Here is a 15,336-nt window from a genome sequence, read left to right on the forward strand (position 1 = left end):
CCTTACTCACAGCCTGCAGTGGCTCCCTCTTACCAATTACCAGACTGAGCTGCTCTTCCTGGACCACAAGCCTTCATACCCTGTCCCTCCAGCACATGTCCACACTGCCCCTTCTCCCCAGCAAGGACCTGGGTGCTTACCTTCCCACTGCCACACTAATGCCCACGGGACTCCTCTGCCTGGAATGTTCTCTCCCACCTCAGCTGACAGTGGTTCCCTGGATACTCCTTCCGTCTGAGGCCCTTCCTCACTCAGAGCCAGGCCCAAATATCTGAGACCGGGAAGGATGGACTAAACGTTTCACCTGGGCCACCAGGCAGGAGGAGGCCGGGTCTGGCAGAAGCACCATCTTGTTCTTACATTGCTCTAGGCTGAGGCGCTTCTCAGCCAAGAACCAGGGGAGTCCAACGTAGGAGGCACCTACCTTGAGGTTCATTTGGCCCACTTGCTTATTCTGTTGAAGCAACTGTGGCCCAGGAAGGGCCAGCTACTGGTGAGTCCCCCACAGCCAGCGGCTCTCTGCCAGGCCCTGGGGCTCCTCCGACTGCTGCCAAGGGAGCCCACATGATGGCGTTGGTCTGGGCTCTCTGTCCCTAACTCTACTCGAAAGCTGAATGGAAATGAGCTGCTTGGGAGGAGGCAAGAGGGGGGTGCGGCAGTCATGGCCTAGCCTTAACCAAATAAAATTTTATGTTCCTTAAATACATGAAGTCACCCTGAACAGCCATCAGCAAAGCGAGGTCCAGGAAAGTTACTGGCTGCTTCAGAGCTGAGGTCAGAGTTCACTCGTGATGGGCAGGCTAACTGCTCCCACGCAAGCGGGCATTGCCAAAGGGGCCAGCACTCTCTCTGCCATCTGGAGCGCACCCCCGGCTTGCAGGCCGGGAGCTCCTGGTATTACTATCTTGTTCCCACTAGGAGTTCGCGCATTCCCAGCAGGAGGGTCTGATTCCTCTCCGGCCTTGCAAAAGAGTCACAAATTTCTATATTAGAGGTATCTGAGCTGACAAGGGCCTTTCTCCACTCTTCTTCCATTTCTTCCATTGTGCGTTCCTCATCTGCGTCCCCAGGCCCCAGCTAGGTCTGTGATTCCCTGGAGTGGGGAGCAGCGTATATGCGGGGAGGAGGGGGGCGTGTGTTCTGTTTCATCCATTCAGCAAGCTTTGACTGACCACCTGTCTCGGGTTGTGCCAGGTGGTTTGGGGAATACAAAACACGGGAAAGCGCCATCCCCACCTTCAAGGAAGACAAGATGACCCTGTTGTGACTACGCTGCCTGGCTTTGTGAAGCCGTCAGGATCTTCAGATACTAACTCCCTTGGCTTATGCACAAGGCTCATTAAGGGGGGGCAGAGCTAGCATTGTTCCCATTTGTCGGACATGTAAACTGAGGCCCCCAGAGGCTACCTGATTCCCTCTGAGCCACTGTCTATGGGTGACAGAGCTTGGGCTAGTACTCCCAGTTCTCTGTTCCTGCTAGTGGGCAGCTAGGCCCGTGCGCTCACACGTAGAGCCCCTGGGGTCTGCTCATCTGAGGGGGCTTGCATTGCGCCCCCCTACTTCTGGCCCCACCCAGTCTAGCACCAAACGCCCCACTCCCACCCAGTCTGCACAGTTGAAGCCCACATAGCTTTATAAGTCATTGGAGACGAAAACCAGAAAATGATAAAAGGCAATGAAAAAACTGCCATGAAAAGATTTGATGTTCGGCCAAGTGCTCATAAGAAAGGAGGGGGCCTCACTGGGAGGAAGGAGCCCTGCACCCCACTCCATCGCTCCCACAGGCGCTGCCAAGGGCCCCGTGAAGCAGGAACTCCTTGAAGGAGGATCTGTTCAGTGATGATTCTTGCCTGGAGTTTTAGAGAAAACAGGGGCCCCTAGTTAAATAGAACATTGTCCTTGGAGCTCCTTAGGGGCAGCAAAGCCGTGCCCTCCCCAGGGACGGCCAGCAGACAACTGATTCTGTCTGCAGGCCATACCAGCCTTTCGTCTCTCACCTCAGGGAGTCAATGGCAAGACCACTGGCTTGGTGTCGCTTCTCTCCACTGCTAGGGACAGGGTTCTGGGGTGGAAAGGGGAGCCCGGTGGACTGAACTGGGGCATCTCCCTGCCCTTGTTCCAAGCCACCCCATTCATTCTGCTGCCCAGAATGTTCTCCATGGATGACACCAGCCCCTCTGAGGACACCGCACGAATGTGGCAGGCCAAGCTGGGCGTGGAGGGGGGAGTGGGGGCAGGCGGCAGATGGGGCCACCTGGCCTTCACTCCCACAGTCCCCCGGGGGTGATGGGAGCAGCAATAAGCTTGAAGAGCTAGAGTCCAGATGGATGAAAGGACTTGTAGGGGGAGGCAGGGTTTGGCCCTGGAGTGGCCGCTGGAGCTTCCTCTCCGGGAGAGCCGCTAAAGAGAAACGTCTCCCTTTTCTGGGGAAGTTTGGTGCCAGGACAGCCGAGGCTCTACAACTTGAGTGTGCATCTGAGTCCCCTGGGCTGGGGGCTGGGAGAGGGGGAGGACATGCTCACAAAAACGTGGATTCTGACGGCCTAACCTCAGAGCTTCTGATTCAGTGAGTCTGGGGTGGGGCCTAGGAATGTGCATTTCTTTCTTTTCTTTTCTTTCCTTTTTTTTTTTTTTAAGATTTTATTTATTTATTTGACAGACAGGATCACAAGTAGGCAGAGATGCAGGCAGAGGGGGAGGGGGAAGCAGGCTCCCCGCTGAGCAGAGAGCCTGATGTGAGGCTCAATCCGAGGACTCTGAGATCATGACCTGAGCTGAAGGCAGAGGCTTAACCCACTGAGCCACCCACGCACCCCTTTTCTTCCTTTTTTTTAAGAGAGAGAGAGAGGGCGGGCGAGCACACGAGGGGGGTGGGCAGAGGGCGAGGGAGAGAGAGAACTCTAAGCAGATGCCCCCCTGAGTGCAGAGTCAGATGCCAGGCTCCATCTCATGACCCTGAGATCACGACCTGAGGTGAAATCAAGAGTCACACGCTCAATCGACGGAGGCCCCCGGGTGCCCCAAGGGTGTGCGTTTCTATCAAGTTTCCAGGTGATGCTGATGTGGCCTGTCTGGGGTCCAGGCCTTGAAAGCCATGGCATTTTCTAGAGACCCAGAGGAGCTGACTGGCTCTGTGAGGAAGATCAGAACAGAGGGTCAGCCCTGGCTGTCTTAGAAGGCTCTTATCTGGGGGCAGTCTGGACAGTGAGGCAGGGAAGTGGGCAAGTGACTGCTCAGTCTTCTTTCCGCCTCCTCAGGGGAGAGGGAGATATGAAGGCTGCGGGGGGAGATCAGGAGCAGCCGGGCGAGGCCTCCAGGAAGTGTGCCTCCTTGAGCACACACGTGTGTGCACGTGTGCTTGAGTGTGTTGGGGAGGTAGAGCTGGCCCTTCCCTGCCCCACAAGTTCATCGGAGCTGCTGACTCTGCCTCCGGCTCCCCCGGTGTGACCTCAAGTAAGTGCCCACAGCTTTCTAGGACTCTCTTCCCACCATGCTCCCTGGCAGTGTGGGTCCTTCCCACTGCCCCAGCCCTCCTCACGTCGCCAAAGCAGGACCACGTGGGCTCCTCCCGTTTCTCCCACGGTGGCCTTCACGTGGCTGGGCCACAGCAGGTGCTCGGTAAACAATATGGAGCTGGATTTGATTTGGAGCGGAGCTGAGACAACCAGGAGTGGGAGGCAAGGAATGGCAAGGCCATGGGCTCCCAACTGCTGAGCTAAAAGTGGAAAGTACAGTCACAGCCGCGGAGGCTTGGCCTTCTTCCTTCCCTCACCATCTGCTCTGCAAGGAAGGGAGCAGGGAGAGGCCACAGCACATGTTACTCACTTGCCGGAGTCACGGGTTGAGGCAGTCAGGGACGGAGGTTAGGGAAGGAAGCTGACATTCCTGTCCCGGCGAGCGGCCCCTCCAGCTCCCCTGCTTATCCAGACCCCGGACTTAGGACGCTCCCTGCCCCTCACCCCCGCACCCCATCCTGCAGGAAATCAGGGCAGGTCTCTTTCCAACATGTATTCAAATCCATCCACTTCTCTCCAGCTAACTGACCCTCCCAGGTCCTCCTTCGCTCACCTGGACGCCCAAAGAGTCTCCTCTGTGCTGCTGTGTCCTACTTTTGCTCCCTCAAATTCACTCCCATCAGCGATGCCGCAGAAATGGCAATTAATCTCAGCATTTCCCTGCTTAAAGCCTTTCGAAAGCATCCCTACCGCTCTTTGAATAAAATCCTGACCCTTGGCCATGGTCTTCCAGAACCTTCCCAAGCTGATCCCTGCTCCAAACTCATTCCTCTCAAATCTCCTGCTGCATTTACTCCTCGCCCCTCACTGTGGCCCCCCGCAGCCCCCCTGTGCTGAACCTGCCATGCCGTCTCCCAGATTCTGGGACACTTCTGCTTCTGACCTCTCTGCACTGGCTCTTCCTGTCAGGACACCCGGTTTGGGCCTCTCACTTAGCACGTGTTCACCTGCAATTCAGGCTCCTGCTGCAAGGTGCTGGCTGCCCTTGGCTGGGTGAGTAAGTGACCAGTTGTTGGAGGCAATGCTACCCTAGTGAGACAACTCTAACCCCAGGAGGGATCAGCGAGGAGGGATCTTGAGCCCCATGACAACCCAGAAGAGGACAGAACTCAAAGTGGATGCCCAATTCCACCTTCCCCCAACTCCTAGTAGGAGACACGGATACCTCCGAGGCCCGGACAAGCAGGGATTCCTCACTGTGCCCCGAGGAGGCCAGAAGTCCCATCTCTTGCTTGGGTGGGCCTCGGAAAATCTCCAGGGGCCAGCCAGGGCTGTCATTCACATCCTGGTCCCCGTGGACAGTGCTCCCAGAGCTTTTCAGCACATGGCCTGCGGGGCCCTATGTCACCCTCCTAAGAAGTGATTGCTAGAATCTGTTTCTCAGGGGAGCCAGGAAAAAGACCGGTGAGTGATGCCTTTTTGAGCAGAGGAGAGGTCAGTGAGAAAAGGGAGTCCATGTCCCCCTGCACATTTTTACACAACGGTCTCTGCTGGGAGGATGATGGGCACTGCTTGGATTTCAGTAGCTCAAGTGGGTCCACCCCAATCCCCTGCAGGTCTACTTTAGGTCCTGCTTTTGTGGTTACAGAATCTCTGGGTAAGATACGAAATCCTGAGTGGTCAGTAGAAGCAATGTCAATATCCGACCCCCATCTCCCCAGCCTCACCTCCAGCAGTCCTCCATCCTGTCCTAGGGGAGACCGAGCCTCCCTGCTGGGGTGGTGGGACCATTGTATAAGCAAGCAGACCTAAAGCGCCAGGCGCCATGCCTGTCACAGGTGGGTCACGGGTTTTCTCTGTGGGGCCGGGTCCAGGCACATGGACGGGGATGGGGAGAGAGACTTGGAAAAAGGGCGTCCTTCCTGGCACCCACAAAATCATACTGCAGAGAGAAAGAATTAGAAGAAAGAACGGAAAGGGGGGATGACAGGACTGCTTCTCGATATGCTTCTAATTTGGAGATTCTGGCAAAGGGCTGGGAGACGGCGTGGCAGGCTCAGTGGAACATGGACCAGCAGCCAGGAGCCTGGGGTCTAGAAGCTGCTCTGTCGCAGCCCCAGGGCCTGCCACCGCCCCCCTCTGTCTCCATGTCCCCATGCCCAGGAAGGGGCCAAGGGGAGAGCACTCCGGGCCGGCTCCCGCCCAGCACTTCGAGTCTGGGATTCTATTTAAGAGCACGTAGCCCATCTGGTTCCCATTGAGAAGGCTGCGTTTTCTCAAGTGCCGCCAGCCCCCCCTGCAATCCAGATCCCCACCATGTGACCCCATCTTCTCCCGATGGTGTTCCGTTTTATGGCTTGTTGTTCTGTGTGCGTGATTTGAGTTTGGGGACTTTTTTTAATCCCCCACACACAGATTTCCCTCCCTCTTCCAGAAAACGTGGAGCCTGAACTTTTGACTGCCTGCAACCCTCAGGGGGATGGTGATGAGGACAGAGGGCACGAGGAGATGGATGTCTCTGCCTGTCTCCTCCTGCCGATTTCTCGGCTTCTTCGTTTGTTTCCTCTCCTCCTCCGTTTGGAGCACAGCTCCTCATGGCCCCTCACATGAATCAGCCTGAGCGCTGAGGCCAGAGAGGAGGCTGGAGAGAGAGGAGCTGGTTCGGTTCAACAGTTCAAGCCCGTTGACGGAGCTGCCCGGGCCTGTGCGTGCCGGAGCTGCAGAGGGGAGAGGCTGGGCTCGGGGCTGGAGGAAGCCATGGGCTCGCGGATGGCGGGCGCATACAGGCCCCCAGATCACCTGATTGGGGTCCGAGGGTGCCCACCTGGCTGCTCACAGGGCCCCTGCCAGAGAACATGGTGGGGGGGGGACCTGGAGCTCTGCGGGGCAGGGAAGGGGCACCGTGAAGGCCCCCTGGAAGCTTCCAGGCCCAGTCATTGGTTCATTCCATCATTGTGCATTGCTTATCAGGCCCCCTTGCAGGTCCCAGGCCCCGCACTGCGTGCACTGTATCTAGAGTGGCAGATACAACAAACATGGTCCCTGTGCTTAGAGAAGGAGCTTCCAGTCTCTAGGAAGAGAAAGATATCAAACAGATAACAGCAAGCACACATACGCGCGCACACACACACACACACGTATATGTACGTGTATATATAAAGTATGAAAATGCTGACAGCAATTATAAAGGGGGACTCAGTGAAAAGCGCTGATCTTTAAGGAAGTGACATTTAAGCAAGATTGAAAGAAAGAGTAGGAGTTGGTAGAGAAAGAGTGTTCCTGGCGGGGGCAAGTGGATGCCTGACCGGGAGCCGAGAGCCAGGAGCTGGAGGTGCTGACACCAGAAAGATCTTTACTCCCTCAAGCAACGTGGTGGGAACATGGGGGTGGGTTGTGGGGAGCAACAGATGATCCGGGGAGGGAGGCAGGGGCCAGGTCATGCAGGCCCTGGGGAGGCCAGGACTCCGCCAGAGGTCAGGGCCTGTGGTCATTCTGAGGTCAAGTTTAGGGGCCAGTTTGAAGCAGGGCTGAGTGTTCAGGCACTAGCAAAAGAGGCTGCGCTCAGGCTGTGGCCAGGGTGAGGCCTCTGATGCCAGAATTTGGGATTGGTCTCTGGCCAGGTCAGAGTCAGTCTGAATCCAGGGCCAGAGTCATTCTGAGGTCAAGCTTAGGGGTCAATCTGAGGACAGTATTAGGATCAGTCATTCATTAAATATTCACCGAACAACTCTCTGGTTGACTCCCTAAGAATATAGTGACAGCCGGACTGTATTCCTTGCCTTCCTGGAACTTAGAGTTGAATGGGAAAGACCATCATTAATGAAGGAATTTCCAGAATAGTTAGTTCATTAATTACCATTGCAATGAGTTCTATGGAGGAGAATGTTTAGGTGCCTGTGGTCTCAGGGCATCTGTTCTGGTTACTATGGCCACGGAGCAAACAATCCCACGACGTCACCACATGAAACAGCCGTTTGCTATGCTCACAGAATCTGTGGGTCAGGAATTAGAAAGGGCATGGTAGGGGCGGCTTATCTCTGGTCCGTGCTGTCTGACATTCTGCTGGGAGGACCTGAGGGCTGGGAGTGGCTTGACAGCTGGGGACTGGAGTCATCTGAAGGCTTCTCATTCATGCATTTGGTACTTGGACCAGGACGGATGGCGGGAAGAGCTACATGTGGCCTGTCCGTGTGGCTGGGCTTCCTGACAACATGGCAGCCTCAAGGTATCTGGGCTTCTTAAATAAGCACAACTGTTATGGGGGAAAGGCAGAAACTGCCTCACCTTCTAGGACCAGGCTCAAAGTCATACCCCATCACTTCCACTGCGCTCCATTGTTCAAGGAATCAGTGCCACCGAGAAACAAGAAGTAGACTGTACCCCGCAATGGGACAGCAGAACACATGATTGCAGATATTCGGAAATCTCTGGAAAATACCATCTGCCACAGATACCAGCAGAGGGCAGGTCAGTTTGCACTGTGCTAAGGAGTCCATCTCTGAACAGCCTCAGAAGGAGGGGGAAAGGGTGTGCTTCTGGAAGGCACACAGGCTTCTGACAGAGTGGGAGCTCATCACTTAGCTCAGCAGCCCAGAGCCTGGGGGTAGCTGGGAGGCTTCAAGGTTGAAGACGCCCTGCAACAGACCGGGCTCCAGACACATCCTCCCCGGCACCGAAGAGAGGGCAGACAGTTTCCAAGTCTTGGCTCTCATTCCTTACTGCGGCATCAATTTTTCCTTTATAAAATGGGGTTAAATTCTCCTGGCCCAGGCAGATTGGAGGCTGGCATAGTCCAAACTGATTTTGGGTTCCCTGACGCTTGAGGAACCAACAGGCGAGCCCAACTTTGATTGTATGCCATATTCTAAAAACCTTTGGTGCCTTACAGATGGTAACTGTTAATAACATTTTGTTGAAATTAGAAGTTTTGTGAATCAAATTCCATATGAAATACACCAGGGAACGCCTTGTCTTAGTGGAATCCTACGGTAAAATTTTCTCTAAAATGAAGAATAGTTAGTAAAGTGAAGAATTTCTCCCACTCCAGTTTTGTTGTTTTTTTTTTTTTTTTAAACCACAGATTCGTGTTGACCTGGTTGGAGGAAGCAGAGGCTCCCTTCCCAGGCTCCAGAACTCAAATAAAACCTTTCCTTTGTTCACACTGGTCTCTCTTTGCCATCTGGAGCTTTGTCGTCTGTCCTGGAGGGTGAGAGGAAAAGAGACGCGTTCCAATAGCAGCAAGGATTTAAATCAGAAGTGGACAGAGCCTGAGTTATGTGGGTCTCTAGGAAAATAAAAACAGCTGGAGCGTGCACCAACCTGGAGACTGTGAGGCTGAATGGGGACAGCACTGCCTCCGGGACCCATTCAGGAGGGAGGCCGGGGGCCTTAGGCAGGAGCCCAAGCACTGTTCCAGTTCAGGTTCAGTGGCTAACTCCGTGAGTGGACCTGGGGCTTGCGCTCTGGGCCTCAGTTTCCCGCATCACCCCTGAGGTCCCTTCTGCAGCTCTTGGGCTCTGACCCTAATGGCACCCCATCCCACCCACCTCCGTCCCCTTCACAATGGCTGTGCCCCTGCAGCAGTAGGGGCATGACCCCCTTTCTCACTGGCCTTGGGAAACTCCCTGAACTTGGCCCTGTGGCTGGGGTCAGGCGGGAAGTGTGGCCCAGATGACCTCATGCTGGGTTCTTGCTCCGAAGTTCATCCCTTGCAGGCAACTCAGTGACTCACCTCAGGGCGGGTGAGCCAGAGCCATTTGAAAACTGAAAGCCCTTGTGGGGCCCTTCCCTTCCAAGGGCTCCGAGAACAGGCCTCTGGCAGCTCCTAAGCTCTTCCCTTCCCAGGGACCCAGCATGAAAGGCTAGATGGGTCCCAGCCAGGACTGTTGTTCCCCGAGCAGAGCTCGAGCATCCTGCCTTCCCCAGTCTCTCTTGTCTGAGCCAGGACCTCAGGACGCTAGGCCCAGCCTGTCTGGGTGGTGGTAATTATACTCTTCGCCCTCTCTGGGCCTGTCTTGGCATCTTGAAGCTATGATCTCCTTGCTCTATCTAGAACCTTCTGAATCTGTGTCCCCAAGCCCCATTCATCTCAGCTCCAGGAAGGCTTAAGGAGAGCTCTGTGGCGAAGCTATTTCTCGCTCTCTAGGTACTCATGGGGCCCCCACACTTTCCAGCTGCCTTGTAGTTAGCTGGGGCCTGCTGACTAGCTCTGACCAGCAATGCCTTCTCGACTGAGCCTAGAAAAGCAGGCGAGTTTCTCCACATGCTCTCTTTGGCCGGTACCCGGGACAGGGATGTGGAGACCTCACGTTACCCACCTGCGTGGCGAGTCAAAGTCGTTACAGTTCAATGAAATTCAACATGCTGCTTCTCAGTCACTCTAGTCACAGAGGTCATATCCGACAGCACACGTAAGACATTCCATCACTGCCAAACATTCTATGGGACAGCACCGTTCCACATGGTAAAGCTACAAGATTTTCAGGGCACCATCGGCCTAGCTCCTCAAGCGAGAAACGAGCAGGTCCTCCCGCCAACCCACGGTGGACACGTAGAATGAGCAAGAAATCAACTTGCACCATGCGAAAGGACTGAGTTTTCAGAGTAGAGCAATCGCTTCCACAGAGCTCAGCCTCCTCTGACTGGCACAGCCCACCTGCGAGAAATGAACAGGGAGCCACAAAATTGGGCAGGAGAGAACCAAGTTCTAGCTCACTGGGCCAATGCCATACGCAATCCAGACCATCTGCAGGACGGAGTCAATGCTTCGCTGGCATTCCAGGGGGAGCTGGCTAGGCGTAGTCATGGGAGAGCTTCTAGAAGAGGTGAGACCGGGGATGGGCCTTAGAGAGTGGGCAGGCTTCACACAGGCCTGTAGTCTTCAACCTACAAGAACTCTTGGCTGTGTACCTGGGAAGGCAGAGATAAGCACAAAGAAGGGCAGGCACTCTAGTGGGCGCGCTAGGAGGGGCAAGACACAGGAGCGAAAATGTTGTTGAGAATACAGAAGTCGTAGGCCGCACAATTTTTCCTTGGGGTTGCCAGGGAGCCTTTGGGGAGCTCAAGAGACAAGCCAGATGGGAATTGTGAGGTGAGTCTCTTGGTGTGTTTCCACCCAGAGTTGGCCAAGAGTAGGGAGTAGAGTGTGTGGAGAATGGATGAACTCATGTTATCATTATTGATAGTCAAGGGTGGGGTTGACCTCAGGAATGACGGGCTGGAATTCCATAACAGGGGTTGCGGAGTTTGACTGGAAAGTATGGGAATTCACAGAGGCGGCATTTTGTTTATGGAATAATTGGTTAATTGGTGATTAATTCACACCAGAAGCTAGTTAATTCCAGAGCTCCTCCTTCCCTCTGAGTTCCAGACTCAATTCTCCGACGCTCTGCTGGGCTTCCCCAGCTGAGTCCTCTTAGCACCTCAACCTCAGCCTGGCCAGAGAGACCCGCACCCCCCCACCCCAGCACCAAGTGCCATGATAATCCAAGTGCATGGCCGTGGTCTTGGAATTCTCTAGAATTCTCACCACCAACACCAATCCCACGGCTACCCACACATACACACATGCATACACACGCACTTGTGTGCACGCACACAGCTCATCTCTCAACAAGTTCTGCTGGGGCCTCTGCCAGCAATGCCCCAGCCTCTCCTCCTGGCCCAACTTTTTGGACTCCCCCATAGTCACACTAGACTATTCTAGACCCCAGCCACCTCGGGACGGTAGGTTCCACCTCCGGCCTCTCTGCACCCTCCAACCCACCCTGCATTTCAGTGCCAAACAAGATTTCCAATATTTCCCTGGGTCATGCCTCTGCTCAAAAGCCTTCAGGGATCTTCAAAGAAATCAAACCTCCTCCGCCTGCTGTTCAAAGTCTTCCGCTTGTTGATCTCAACGCCCATTCAGTGTGATTCTTAATGTTGCTTTGGCACAACCCCCTCACTGGGTGACACAGATCCCCTTATCGCTGCCTCTGCCCTTTGCTCTGGGAGACCCCTCCAGCCCTGTGAAGACTTGCCCTGTCCCTAGGTATTCCCGGGAAGGCATTTCTGGGTAGAGGGAGGTCAAGTGTGATGAGAGGAGGTGGCATGGACTTGTGTTTCCACTTCCCGACTACAAGTGCCCCTAGCATTGCTGACAGGGGCCCCATATGCAAACCTGGGCCACGGCAGCCAGCAGCTTCCTGTCGGCCCTACAGTCTGAACTCTCTGCTCTCACCAGCAAGGCTATATATGTTCTGGCCCCTGGTAGCCTCCCTAGCCTTGGACTCCTCCACATCTGTCCCTCTCTCAGTTCTGCACCCTAGCGGTCTCCGGCTGCCCCCAAGGTCCCTTCTACAGGAAGTTCCCTCGAATCCTACACCACCCTAGACTGCAGGTCCCAGTTCAAAGACGGCTTCCCCAGAACCCTAACCACCACACTCCCCTGTTCTCTAGATTCATAGTCTTTTTCTCTCCGTAGCACCTTCAGAGTGTGCAACTAGAGCATGGCTTATTTAAGCTGGAATGTAAGCTCCCCAGGGCCGGGACCAGGCCTATCAAACCCACCTTGGAATCCCCAGCAATCAACCTGGCATATAGTAGGTGCTCAATAAAGGCGTGGGGACTGAATGAGTGAATGAATGACTGGAGGAGAACCATGCAGAAGGCCCTTAGCACCATGGGGGCACTGCCCTCCAGGCCCAGCTCTCCATCATCACCTCTATATTCCTGCCTTTGCCCCACTCATCCTCACTGGACAGGGAAGGGGGTCGCGCCACACGACTTCAGCTGGCTTGGACCTCACACCGAGCCTGGCTGGGCCTGCACTTGTGGAGAATAAACAGTTCTAATCCAGAAGGGCCTTTCTTTTCTCAGGAACTGGGCTTAAGACACATAGAATTCTGTGAATCTGATTTCCCCAGACCCCAGGCCCCTCCAGGAGCAGCAGCCTCTGCTCCCCTGGCGGGCCTCTGGCTAGAAGCCAGGACGCTGCACCCTCTAGGTCTCCTGCCTCCCACAGCTCTTGGGCCCCCCCAGATCATAATCTCTCCTCCAAGATGTAAAAATATGTTTCAAGGCACTAACTGGGGAGGTCATTACTTCAAAGACCCTCTTGGCAAATTCCTTTATTGGCCTCAGTTTAAAAAGCCAGAGTCTTCTTATAATGGGGCTCCTTAGAGCAGGACCCACCTGTGAAAATACTGCCCTCTTCAGGGATTGAGCCGAGCAGGGAAGGGCAGGCGCCAGGCTGCTCGGCTGCTCCCAGAGGAAGGGTGGGGAGGAGGTTCAGAAGAGCTTAAGAAATGGTCTTTTCCTGAAGAGAGGGAAACTCCTCCTGGCCAAAGACTCCAGATGGGAATTAACGCTTTCAGGGCCTAGTGGAGGGACCTGCGGTGTTCTGGCCTCAGGCGGCCCTCTCATTTGTCCTAAAGGGACTGACCTTGTGGAAGACGAAACAAAACCATTCTCCCTCCATTCCCAGCCCTCTGAGCTGGTGGCCTCACTGCCCACCTCTCAGTGATGGGAGTCCCTGAATCACCAGTCCTCAGCCATAAAGGGCTCCCTGTACCCAGACCGTTCTGATCTCGGTCCCCTCCCCTCAGTTAACACAGGAAAGCTGTCGGCTCCAACCAACACCCCCACCCCTGCCCTGAGCTGAGAGTCACCCAGGCCTCTCCTCCTGCCTTCTCAGGACACCCTCCTGCAGTGAGAGTACCCCTGCCCTCTATGATTTGGTCTCTCCCTCCCTACTTGCCCCTCCCACCGGCATTTATGATGCCCAAGAGTCCGCCATGTATGGCGGGGCTTCCGCCGCAGCCCCAGCTCCTCCTGCCGTTTACGGCCAGCTGCGTTGGAGGTGCCCACACTTGCTATCTTTCCTTCCTCGCCCACGGTAGTGTGGCTTTGGTCCTCATCACTTTCCTGAAACTGCTCTCTGCGAGTACCCCGAAGGCGTCCTTCTTGCTAAGCAGCCTGTCTCTCCATCTCGAAGTGCTCCTTTACCTTGTCTTTCTCAGCACGGGTACCTGTGTTGGCTCCTGCCCTCTGGCTGCAGCTTCTTTGTCTGCATTGTGGGCCCCCTTCAGAATTCTGTCTGATGTTCCTTGTTTTATCTCCTCTCCACACTGCCCAGGTGATCTGGTCTACTTCTGTGGCGTCAGTGACTCTAGAATCTTTTATCTTCAGCCCAAAGCTCTCTCCTGAGCTTGGGACCGATATAGTAATTAATTAATTCATTCATTCATTTGTTCACTCGCTCAACAGACGGAACATCTGCCATCTGCCAGGCACTGTTCTCAGTAACAGAACAGAAGAAGCCCCTGCTCTTGCTTACCAGCGTAGCGGAGACAAACACCAGACAAGGAGACGAGGTCACTCCATGTGGGATACATGCTAGCAGAGAAACAGGCCAGTGTGGTGGGGGGGAGGCGCGGGGGTGGAATCATTCAGGGTTAGATCAGGAAGCAGAGACGCAGTGAGGATGAAGAAACGGGGGACATATTATAGGAATAAGACATGTAAAGCTGTGGGGAAAACTAGGGGAAGCAGAAGTCCTAAAGGGGGATTTGGAAGAGCCAAAGAAAGTCATGAACCAGCACCCTGAGCCAGGTGTGCCCAACCCGAGTGGGCCCTGAGCAAAGTCAGTGGAAGATTGTTTCCTCTACAGCTGGAGGTGGGCAGGGCTGGAAGCAGGTGAGACCCATTCTGAGAGCCATCCGATTGCAACTGGATTGTGGCCAGTTCTCCCAGTTGGGCTCCCTGATGCTCTGCTCTCCTTCCAATGCGTCCTTCACAGCACAACCGAAGCAACCTTCCCGACATGCTGTCCTAACCCGCCCCTCCCTTTCTTCAAACGCCTCCTGCTCCCCATTACCTTCCAGATCCCTTTCAGACTCTTTGGCAGGCTGATCCTGCCTACCACGCCCTCCCCCACCCCTCACCCGCATGCTTCTCTGCTTGGAGAGCCTGCCCCGCTCCGGGCTCATCCCCACTCTCCAGACCCTTGCCAGATAAAACCTCCTGCACGTTCTCATGCCCTCACTCTCTTCCAGACTTCAGAACACTCTCTTCTCTTCCATCACATTCTTTTCCTGCCAACTCTTACCCACCCCCACAGGACTCAGCTTACACACCTCCTCCTCCAGGAAGCTTCCGTGATACCCACCCCACAGATAGCTGGGCCCCTCCCATGGGATCCCCCAGATCCTGTATTTCTCTCTGCCCTTGTCTCATGCTCAGGTACCTGAGAAGCTTTTATTGTCCTTGTGCTTCACTCCGCCATGAAAACCAAGAGGAAAGAGGACCCACTCTGACCAGCCCAGGCCTGGGCACAGCAGGTGTGTGATAAGCTGTTCATTGAATTAACAGAAGTTTACAAAACACAAATATGATTTATTGTGTAATGTTCTTGTAAAAAGCAGAACACAAAATTTTATGTATGTTAAGATTATAATTTGTCAAATAAATAGAAGAAAAATGTACGCACATTTAAAGGGCGGTAGAAGGAGTGAGATAATGATTGTTGATAAAGGCTTACCTCTGGCTGGTGGAACTGTGGATGACTTTTCTACATTTCAGTTTCGAACTGTTCTGTAAAGTAAAAAAAAAAAAATTACCATTAAACATTTTTTAAAAGCAATAAATTGCTCTCTTACCACCTCCTTCTATTTTTATATTCACATTCCTTCCTAACCACATTTGTTCTCTACTTCTAAGAATGAAGATTTCTGTCTTGGGCAGAGAAAGCCAAATTTTCCCTTTCAGTAGGAGTTGACTGACCTGTCTTGTCCGTGTCATCTGTTCCCAGATACCATCTGCCAGAAAACATGTTCCCATCCCTTTCTTACTCTTCTTGCTTTGTGAGACAAAAAGTAATTATGAGGATTTTGATTTCTAT

At 54.1% G+C, this 15,336-nt stretch overlaps 1 pseudogene across 1 annotated transcript in view; it reads right to left on the reverse strand.

Annotated features, from left to right (window-relative positions):
- Positions 1-247: 247 nt before the first annotated feature.
- Positions 248-15,336, reverse strand: part of LOC308349116 (signal recognition particle 14 kDa protein-like) — a 28,399-nt pseudogene continuing 13,310 nt past the window's right edge. Inside the window, exon 2 of the transcript in view lies at positions 248-466. The product of the transcript in view is annotated as a signal recognition particle 14 kDa protein-like (transcript). The remainder of the gene's footprint in view (positions 467-15,336) is intronic.

Source organism: Martes martes, assembly GCF_963455335.1.
Source record: "Martes martes genome assembly, chromosome: 9".
Taxonomy (NCBI): Eukaryota; Metazoa; Chordata; class Mammalia; order Carnivora; family Mustelidae; genus Martes; species Martes martes.